Source organism: Heterocephalus glaber, unplaced genomic scaffold (genome assembly GCF_053883595.1).
Source record: "Heterocephalus glaber isolate CG9 unplaced genomic scaffold, H.glaber_assembly_v1.0 deba00001564, whole genome shotgun sequence".
NCBI classification, from domain to species: domain Eukaryota; kingdom Metazoa; phylum Chordata; class Mammalia; order Rodentia; family Bathyergidae; genus Heterocephalus; species Heterocephalus glaber.
The window spans coordinates 9726050-9737246 of NW_028258351.1; positions in this window are offsets into that span (position 1 = coordinate 9726050).

The window sequence follows — 11197 nt, forward strand, 5'->3', positions numbered from 1 at the left end:
CACCCAGATCTCAGATCTGCCTTCCAAGCCATCATGGGAAAGGATCAGTCTGAGGGAGGGGGAGCAAATCAGCTCTCCAGTGACAGCTGGTGGATTCAATAAACCCACGGACACACTATCCTCCCCACTGGGTGCAGTGAAGTTAGATAGTTCCAACCAGGGACTCAAAGAAGCGAAAACAGAACAAGGTAAAATTTAATTCCATGCACATCACCTTTCTCCAGGGCCTGCAGGTGGCAAGACATGGGACAGAGAAGATTTCCACAACATAGACAATAATAGTCATCATCATCAGCATTCTCATCATCTACCTATTTCTCCCATATATAATGGGAGAGCTGTACAGGGAACATTCAGGGCCCTGCCCATGACTGTCTGTGTCTCCCACAACAGGAGGGGACACCCAGTAATGCCTGGCTGAGAACAGCAGAAGGAAGAGAGAACAGCTTCTACAGCAGTTATGTGGAGCAAGGCCAGGAAAGAGGAGTGCCCTCCTCCCCTTTCTGTGGCTAGTCTGAAACAGGCATCCTGAGGGATCAGAACCTGGCCCGGGGGCTTTTGGCCATATAATAATAGGCAAGGAAAACCTGTGGAGGAAGACCTGGAAAAGTTGGTGATATTTACCCCCAAAATCACTCAAGGTCATTGGATCCACAGAGCTGCAGGGGGCAGCAGTCCTCAGGGCTTGGACAGGCAGTTGTCTGGCCCACGGAGGGAAGCTGTGGGGCCAGTGCAGAGTGACACCTGTGTGGGAGCTCTGGGTGAATGCTAGAACAGCTGTGTGGAGGTTTTTAGTCTTATTTTTATTGTTATTTTGGTAATTGTAGTTATTGTAACCTTGCTATTGTATTGGATTCCTTTCTTTCTTTCTATTCTCTAATTTCATTTTTTTGACTCTTCTTTCTTTTGGTTCTTCTTTATTGGTATTGGTTGATTATAGTACTCTAAGTTTCAAGGGTTTCCTCTTCGACCTGCTTTCTCAGGAGAAAGCCTGTCTTCCCTCCTATCTTCCAACTCACCCCTCCTATTCTTAGTCCTTCTCTACTTCTCATTATCTTGCCTCCTTGCCTTCCCCTCCTCTGCATCTATCTAATGGCATATATATATATATATATATATATATATATATACACACACATATATATATATATATTTTATATATATGAGGCCTGGGTAAGTGCATTCGAGAATAAGAAATAACCAGTGCTTTAAATTAAACAGTACTGTTTAAGGGCACATCAGGGTAATTCTTAACAAAACGGGGCTTAGAAACCAAACAAAATTATGCACAAACATATTAATAGGATCATCAATGTAAATTAGTAAGAGTATAAATTAAAAACCTAAAACAATTGGGTGTCCTGGCGTATAACTGAAAGGTTGAGGCAGGAAGGCAGCAAATTTGAACCAGCCTGAACAACTTAATGAAACCCTGTCTCAAAATAAAACAATAAAAATAGTGCAAAAAAGTATACAATAATTGTCTTAGTTACTTTCTCACTGCTGAGGCACAATACCCAACTTAAAGAAGGACAGGTTTATTTTGGCTCTCAGTTTGTAGAGGTTTCAGTCCATAGTCAACTGGCTCCAAGGCAGGGTGGCATGGCAGAGGGGCACCACAGAGGAGAAACAGCTCATGGCATGGCGGCGGGAGAGAGAGATCAAGGGAGGAGGTGTGGAGCCAGAGTGACTCCATTTTGGAGCTGTCTCCTTTGTTCTCTCAGAGTGACTCCATTTTGGGGCTGTCTCCTTTGTTCTCTCAAATTTGTGCCTATCCACTCAAAATTCCTAAGTTTATTACCCAGCCATCTGTGTCCTCAGGAAGGACATTCCGGACACACTACCTATAAGGTAAACAGTTAATGGCTAACTGCCCACAAAAGATAGATGTGACCATTAGTCAGTGGATCTGCTAACCATCAGCTTATGACAGTCGACCACTAACCTTTGCCCCCTTCTCCCTTGCAAAAATCTATACGTAACCCCCTTAACCCCCCCTAAGCCTAACCAATCAAAACCCTACACTTCATATGTATTTAGTATTAACCAATCACCTGGCTACTAACAACCAAAGCTTGTTATATTCTCAATAAAAACCCTGCTAGTTAGAGACTCAGGGCTCTCAATCTCGATCCGCTGCGTCGGTGACAATTGAGAGTCCCTGCTTAAGCTTGAATAAACGACCCTCGTGTGCTTACATCGGAAACGGTCTCCTGGTGGTCTTTGGGACATCGCGATCTGGGCACAACATTTGGGGGCTCGTCCGGGATCCCAAGACCTTCAGGACTCCCGTGCCGGAGGGTCAGCGCCGGCTGGTGAGTGTTTTGTGTTTCTTTTTGTGCGTTTAAAAAAAGTCTGGGCCTATTATCTGGGAAGGTCGGCAGACGGTCTAGGCGGACGCGCTGCAAGGGCCGCCGACCCGGAGTCCTGGAAGACGTTCCGGATTCCGCTGGTGGGGACGGAGTGCCCCAAGAGTACGAGTCAGTGAGACTCCTGGAGGGACGGTGCGGGTCGCTCCCGCGGCACGGCAGGAGGCCGTCGTCCCATTTGCATTGCCTCCGATCAGGCGGAGGACGATTTTGTCTCTCGTGTTTTTCTGTTGTGTTTGTCTGTGTGTTGTACTGACTTGGACTGAGACGATGGGACAGACTGTGACTACCCCCTTTCCCTCATGAAAGATCATTTCAAGGAAGTTAGGGAGAGCGCTCGTAACCTAAGTTTAAAAATTAAAAAGGCTAAGTTCATCACCCTCTGTAGCTCGGAGTGGCCCACCCTTGGGGTAGGATGGCCCCCCGAGGGAACTTTTGATTTGCAGATTATTCGCAGAGTTCGTAAAGCCATCCTCCCCCCCGATCAGATACCCTACATCGCCGTTTGGGAATTTCTGATTTCTAACCCGCCCCCATGGGTTAAGCTCTTTTTGCCTTCACAGCAGCAGCAACCGGAGTTAATCCTGACGGCCAATGAAAAGGCTCCTAAAAAGCGCGCGGATGAAAAACAAACCGAAACCAAGCCAACCGCGCCACTTTACCCTGTCCTCCAGGGAGGGACCGAAGAAGATCTTATATTTCCTCCCCCCTATTCCCTCCCCTTTCTTCCGCCACAGCAGGCTGGAGGAGGTGACCCAGTCCCAGCCGGGGCTAGGGAGCCCGCCCCGGGCGCCGCCGACAACCGTGATGGTCCCGCCCAAAATACTCGTCACCGGCGCGCCGCCACGCCGGCAGGACCGGCAGACTCAACTGTCTGCCCGCTGCGAGCAATAGGGCCCCCTGATGAACATGGAAACCAGCCTCATCATTACTGGCCCTTTGCTACCAGCGATCTTTATAACTGGCGCCGACAACACGCCAATTTTTCTGATAACCCTAGAGATTTGATTAACCTGTTAAAAACCGTTTTGTTTACCCATCAGCCCACTTGGGATGACTGTCAACAGCTTCTGCAGGTCCTGTTCACCACTGAGGAACGAGAGAGGATCCAGAATGAGGCCAGGAAATTGGTTCCTGGTGACAATGGTCAACCCACCACCAATGCTGACACTATCAACACTTCTTTTCCTCTGTCCCGACCCAACTGGGACTTCAACACGGCAGAAGCCTTCCACTGGCACCTAAAAGCCAACACATCTTTGCGTTTAAATGGAGTGATCCGGAGCAAGGCATCAACGGACAGCTGACGTGGACCCGATTACCTCAAGGATTCAAAAACTCTCCCACCATCTTTGACGAGGCCCTACATGAAGACCTGGGTGAGTTTTGCCTCCAGAACCCCCAACTAACTCTGTTACAATATGTAGATGACCTTCTTGTGGCAGCTGAGACACAGGAAGACTGCTTAAATGGAACCAAGAGACTCTTGATGGTCATAGGAGAGCTGGGGTATCGGGTGTCCGCTAAAAAGGCCCAGATCTGCAAACCCGAGGTAAGCTACCTGGGGTACGTGCTTAGAGAAGGGCAGAGATGGCTGTCGGATGCTAGAAAAGAGACAGTTCTTAAGATACCCACACCAGATTCCCCTCGAAAAGTCAGAGAATTCTTGGGATAGGCGGGCTTCTGCCGCCTATGGATACCGGGGTTCACAGAGCTCACAAGGCCCCTTTACGAGACAACCAAAGACAATCAGGCTTTTCAATGGACAGAAAAGCTACAAAAATCTTTCGATCAAATTAAAACAGCCTTGCTGACGGCACCAGCCTTGGGCTTGCCCGATATTACTAAGCCATTCCACCTTTACATTGATAAAAACAAAAGAGTCGCTAAGGGCGTCCTGGTCCAGCATCTAGGGCCATGGCGCCGCCCAGTGGCGTACTTATCAAAAAGACTTGATCCAGTTGCGTCAGGATGGCCCCCGTGCCTAAGAATGATTGCAGCAGTAGCTCTAATGGTCAAAGACGCTGACAAGTTGACATTAGGCCAAGAACTATGCGTGACCACCCCTCACGCCATTGAGGGAGTCCTAAAACAGCCTCCGGATCGATGGCTCAGTAATGCTCGCCTGACCCACTACCAGAGCTTACTCCTAAATCCAACCCGAGTTGTCTTTCAGGCCCCGGCTGCTTTAAACCCAGCCACACTGTTGCCAGACCCGAACTTAGAGGCTCCGCTTCACGACTGCACAGACATCCTGGCCCAGGTACACGGAATTCGAGCAGATCTGAGTGACCAACCATGGCCAAATGCAGACAACACCTGGTACACTGATGGGAGCAGCTTTGTTCTTGAGGGCCACAGGTATGCTGGGGCAGCTGTGGTGACAGAAACTGAGGTCATTTGGGCAGAACCATTGCCCACCGGGACCTCAGCACAACGGGCAGAGCTCATAGCCCTGACCAAGACATTGACTTTAGGACGGGGCCAAAAGTTAAATATATACACAGATAGCCGGTATGCCTTTGCCACTGCACACGTCCATGGGGCCATCTACAAAGAAAGGAGACTCCTGACAGCTAAAGAAAAGACTATTAAAAACAAAGAGGAGATCCTTGCCCTCTTAACAGCCCTCTGGCTACCTAAAAAATTAGCCATTATCCATTGCCCAGGACACCAAAAAGGCGACACTCCAATTGCCAGAGGAAATAATTTAGCTGACCAGACAGCCCGAGAAATAGCCTTAAAGATTAATCTGACACTGGCCACTCAGCTGCCCGATCCGGGAAGTGCAGCCCTACCAGAAAAACCCCAGTACACTGAAAAGGACTTAAATTGGATAAAACAATTACCTATGCCCCAGTGCCTCAACGGGTGATGGAAATCTTCTGATTGTAAAGTCATCCTGCCTAAAACACTGGGAGAACAAGTTCTCTCCAAGATACACCGGACCACCCACATGGGCACTCGGAAAATGCAAGATCTCCTGAGACATGCTGAAATTAAGATCCGTGATGCTAATTCTACAATTGAACATATTGTTGCTACCTGCAAAGCCTGTCAATTGACAAATGCCACCCACAATAGGGCCAACCCAGGAAATAGGCTGAGGGGAAGCCGACCTGGAGCCTATTGGGAATTGGACTTCACCAAGGTAAAACCTGGAAAGTACGGTTATAAATACTTGTTAGTTTTCGTAGATACTTTTTCAGGATGGATAGAAGCGTTTCCTACCAAACACGAGACAGCGCAGAGTGTGACTAAAAAGCTGCTAGAAGACATCCTGCCAAGCCTCCAAAGTGTGCATGAGGATATCTGGCCTAAATTAAAAGCCTTATATCAAACTGGACCGCCTCCCGAGCCCCATCGCTATCGACCAGGAGACTGAGTCTTCGTCCGGTGTAAAAGGACCTTGAGCCCCGTTGAAAAGGACCCTATGGCACAGTCCTGACCACGCCCACCGCTCTCAAGGTCGACGGGATTGCCTCGTGGGTGCACTACACCCACGTTCGCCTTGCAGATCCTCACGCTGTCCTAGAAGACTTCGTTCCATCATGGCAGGTGTCCAAAGACCAAGACAATCCCCTCAAACTCAAGCTGCGTCGTCGACGGTCATGATTGTGGTAACTGTACTTTTGACACCGATTTTAGGAGGACAGAACCCACATGCTCCCCTAAATTTAACCTGGATGATCATCAATACCGCCACAGGTGACATTATTAACAGCTCGTCCAAAGTGAGCCCACCATTAACCTGGTGGCCTGCTCTAGAGTTTGATCTCTGTCGGCTAGCCACTGGCAGCTGGGATATCGGACACTGGAGCCTAGAGTCACGGGAAAGGCCTGAATGTGGGGAAACAAAAAAGGGGTGTACCCTCCCCCCGGTCGATTCACAAACACCGGGTTACAACCATGTAATTCGCAGGGCAATATTACGAGACACCCCCTTCTACAGGGAGGACTCTGCGTTGCCTTAGGTAAAAAATGTTGCTTCTATGTAGATCATTCAGGAGTGGTCAAAGAGTCCATGGCTAAAGTTAGGGAGGGCATCGCCAAACATAAACGAGAAAGAGAACAATCTCAAACCTGGTTCGAATCTTGGTTTAATTCTTCCCCTTGGCTCACCACCCTAATTTCTACCCTGTTGGGCCCCTTGCTTATCGTGTTGCTACTATTAACCTTTGGACCTTACATACTTAATAGACTAGTTTCGTTCATTAAAAAGCGAATTAACGCTGTTCAGTTAATGGTACTCAGGTCCCAATACCAGCCAATACCTATTGATTTGACAGAATTAACCCCCAGAGGCCCATGATTGGCCCTCTATAGCACCATGAGAAGGGGGGAATGTGGAGCCAGAGTGACTCCATTTTGGAGCTGTCTCCTTTGTTCTCTCAGAGTGACTCCATTTTGGGGCTGTCTCCTTTGTTCTCTCAAATTTGTGCCTATCCACTCAAAATTCCTAAGTTTATTACCCAGCCATCTGTGTCCTCAGGAAGGACATTCCGGACACACTACCTATAAGGTAAACAGTTAATGGCTAACTGCCCACAAAAGATAGATGTGACCATTAGTCAGTGGATCTGCTAACCATCAGCTTATGACAGTCGACCACTAACCTTTGCCCCCTTCTCCCTTGCAAAAATCTATACGTAACCCCCTTAACCCCCCCTAAGCCTAACCAATCAAAACCCTACACTTCATATGTATTTAGTATTAACCAATCACCTGGCTACTAACAACCAAAGCTTGTTATATTCTCAATAAAAACCCTGCTAGTTAGAGACTCAGGGCTCTCAATCTCGATCCGCTGCGTCGGTGACAATTGAGAGTCCCTGCTTAAGCTTGAATAAACGACCCTCGTGTGCTTACATCGGAAACGGTCTCCTGGTGGTCTTTGGGACATCGCGATCTGGGCACAACAGAGGGAAGGAGATAGACCCTTCTGCTTTGCTTCCCAACATCACATTTAACTATAAGCTCCTCAGTGGACTAATCCACCGATGAGGATTACACCCCATGATCTAGTCACCTCCCCAAAGCACCACTTGTGAGCGCATGAGGCTTTAGGGGAACATTCAGATATAAACCATACAATAATAATGTAAAAATCCCTGTATCTCCAAATCCTATCCTCTTTATATAACCATTCGAGTATTTTTCCTCTGAAACATGCCATATTTACATGAGCATATGTGTATATTTCTTATTTATTTATTTTTATGTATTTTTTTGGTACTGGGGATCGAACTCAGGACCTTTTGGTTGTGAGGCAGGCAGTGGAACCACTGAGTTAAATCCCTGATGTGACCTTTTTTTTAATGTATGGTTTCTACTCTGGAAGACAGAGCAAAGGAATAATCCTCACTAGCAAGTCTTCACAGTGGTTCAACTCAGGATACAAAGGATGGTCTAAAATACAAGCCACCATAGAAGCTGGCACCAAAACTATCATTTTTCCAATTCTGAGTATTAAATGAAGGTACTGTTGGTTAAAACAAAAGCACCTAATAAATATTTGTTGCTTCTCACAATGAGCCAAATAAAAATGACAAATACATCCACATGTAACTATTCTGTAAATACAAATTATCTCACATGTCCTTTTAATGAGTATGTCATCCTTGAGGGCAGTTCAACCAGTGTATATTTCTTTTATAATAGTAAAATATGCCTAATGCTATGTAATATATTTTTTCAATAAACAATATCTTAAATATATTACCACATGTCAGCATATTTCATCTCAATGTTTTTAACAACAATAGAGTATTTCACTACATACAGATACATAATTGTTTCCTCAATTGCTTACATAATTTTTAATGGAAAAAGGATGTTGAAGTAGCAAAGAGTGCCATGCATATTGCTTTAATTAACATTCCTGTACCTAAATATACCTTTGCAATCTTGCCTGTGGAAAACATTTTTTGAGTTGGAATTTCTGTATCAAATGTAGGTTTATTTTTAACTTGGATAACAATAATTGAAGTGCTTTCTGGAAGATGTTTCACAGGAGCACATCCACTCAATCAGTAAGAATAGCTGAACTTTGAAACCATTTGAAATACAAGAGATCACAAGGTAATTTTATGTCTACTTAAATCTGCATTACTTTAATCTTGAATGAGTCTGATTACATTTTTTTTCTGTTCACTGGTTCATTATGTTTATTTTGCTAGAAACTGCCTTTCATTGTATTTGCATCATTTTTGGTTGTTGATTTCTGTTCATTTGGAAGAGCTCCTTGTAAATGCACATAATTGGTCTTTTACAATAAATGTTGTGATTTTTCTAGTAGTCATTTTCTATGTTACATGTGTGCATGATATATACACATTATATACATATATACATATGTATTATATATAGTGTTTCTCACTATCTAGAATGCAGTTTTTAAAAATATTATAAATTGAGTAGGTTTTCATTATATCTTTTTTGTTGTATTCCCTCCTTAGAAATGACTTGCATTTTTCAAGATTATATTTTTAGAAATAACATGCTTTCTTTTGGCGATTTCATGGTTTATTTTCTGTAATGTCAGTATCTAGAACCTCCACTCCACTTGAACTATGGGGAAGTTTTGTTACTAGCTAGTATACTTTGTTTTTTTGTACTGGAGATCTGACCCAGGAACATTTTATAACCGAGCTACATCCCCAGCGCTTTATTTTTTAAATGTTTTTTAATTTTGTTTTTTAAGATGGGATCTAAGTTGCCTAGATAGGCCTCTAGCCTGGGATCCTCCTGTCTGTCTCCCAAGTAGCTGGAATCACAGTGTGTGGAACTGGTCCAGAGTGTATGTTTTTATAGTTTATCAGCAGAGTGCCAGCCAGAACGTACAGACAGGAAGTCCAGGAGAATGGAAGACGCACCCAGAAATTTTGGAGGCAAAGTGTACTGTTTTATTTTTAACGCCAGCGGGTCTGTCTGGGACTTCTCCACAAAGAGACTGACCCCCCTTTGGGGTGGAGCAGGGCAGGTTATACTCTCGGGAGGGGGCGGGCTGGCAGGAGTTAAACACTTTGCATTGGTTACACAGAGCACAAGTCATCAGCCCAGCAAATTCACCAGTTATCAGATATTACAGACAGCAAGCTCAGTGCACCGAGCCACATCTCATTTACGTTCGGCGAGGAGATACAAGTAATAAAACTGAGAACAAAGAATATGCCTGAGATGCTTAGGAGGAAGTGTCCAGAAGCCCGGACACGTTGAGGGAATGGGGGAAAACTTTTCCACCAGTAAGTTTGGCTTTAACTGCAGAGAAACACTCCCCGTTCATTAGTAGCCATCCTAGTAGGTGTGAGGCGACTGGCCCATATTTTTAAAAGACCCCCAGACTACACTGCAAAAGACAGCAGCAGGCAAGTGTCTGGATATTCATAACAGCTCTGAACAGGAGCTTTCCTAGGGCCTGGACTGAGCATAGAGTTGTCCCCGGGAGTGGACTGTGACGCACTGTGACTCAGTGGCCATCACCACACTGCCCAGATTGAAATTCTTTGCCGCCTGGCACTGAGCCTCCAAGACCCTCCAAGACCCTCCCACCGCCTTGAGGAGTCTAAACACCCTGGCTTCCTGGTTTGCCAGTGGAGCCCCTGTGGGGTGTGGAGCAGAAGCCCCGGGTCCTCCCTGGGGCTGCACTCGCCAGTGAGATCCCTCACTGTGACGCCCACCAAGGTTCAGGGCCACACTGAGCTGCTGGTTTTCTGGAACTCAGCTGGGCCGGGACTCCTTGGGATCTGGGAGATTTATTCCTCTAACAGCATTTTATCGAGATATTGTTTACCCAGAGAAAAAGGCACAGGTCTTGGCTTGGGTGTGAGTTTTACCTGTGTAGGAGACGGAGGGGAACCATTCCCACCAGGAGCACAGTTTTTACAGCCTACACAAGACTCCTCTATGTCCCTCGAAGGCAGTGGCCTAGGGGCAACGGGAAATCAGCCCTGTACTTGGCCTAGGTGGAGAGGGAGTTGTCACTGCGCATGCTCGCTGTGGCTGGCTTCTCCCGGGGTGTGACTCTCATCCGTGTTCTTCCCCAACCCCAGTTCCTTTCCTAGCTGAGGGCCACTCAGTTGTGTGGATGCTAGTTTCCATTTCCTCTCTCCTGCTGGTGAACACGTGGGTAGTTTCCAGGTTGGGGCTGTGATGATAAAGCTGTTGTAAACAGTTGTGTGTGGTTTCCTATATCTGGGGTTAGCAGTACAGAGTAAAACAGCCGGACAGAGAAGTGGATATTTCACTGTACAGTCCGAAAACTTCTAATCTATATTTTTAACTTTTTTTTCTTAACTTTACATTTCTTTGTTTACTCATTTTTAAGAAACAGGGCCTCACTATGTTGCTCAGGTTGGTCTCAAGCAATTCTCCTGCCACAACTTCTAGAACCACAGGCATTCACCGAGACGCCTGGTTCTAAACTGTATTATTTTACACTCCACCTTCAATCGATGAGTGTTCCATTTGTTCCAAATTCCAACTGATTGGCAATTGCTTTCAAATGAGGTACCCCCACAAAATTGTCCCAGGTGTCCACAGTGTTAGAGAGGATTGTAAGGAATTTTGCTTGCTTTCCTTCCTTCCTGTTTACAAGTGGGCTCTCTGATTCTTAAATCCAGCCCAATTCTGATTAATCCAGGTACATAACGGGCATGGAGGGCAGAGGGGACACATGGCCTCTGTCTATGGGAACATCTACAGGAAGTTGGTCTTTGCCAATACTAGTGCATTTACGTAGATCACAGGATGGAAGAAAGATACAGACCTATGTATGGCCTGGGGCACCTTGTTCCCACTCTGTGCCTGGAGGACTCTTGTCTTAGTCC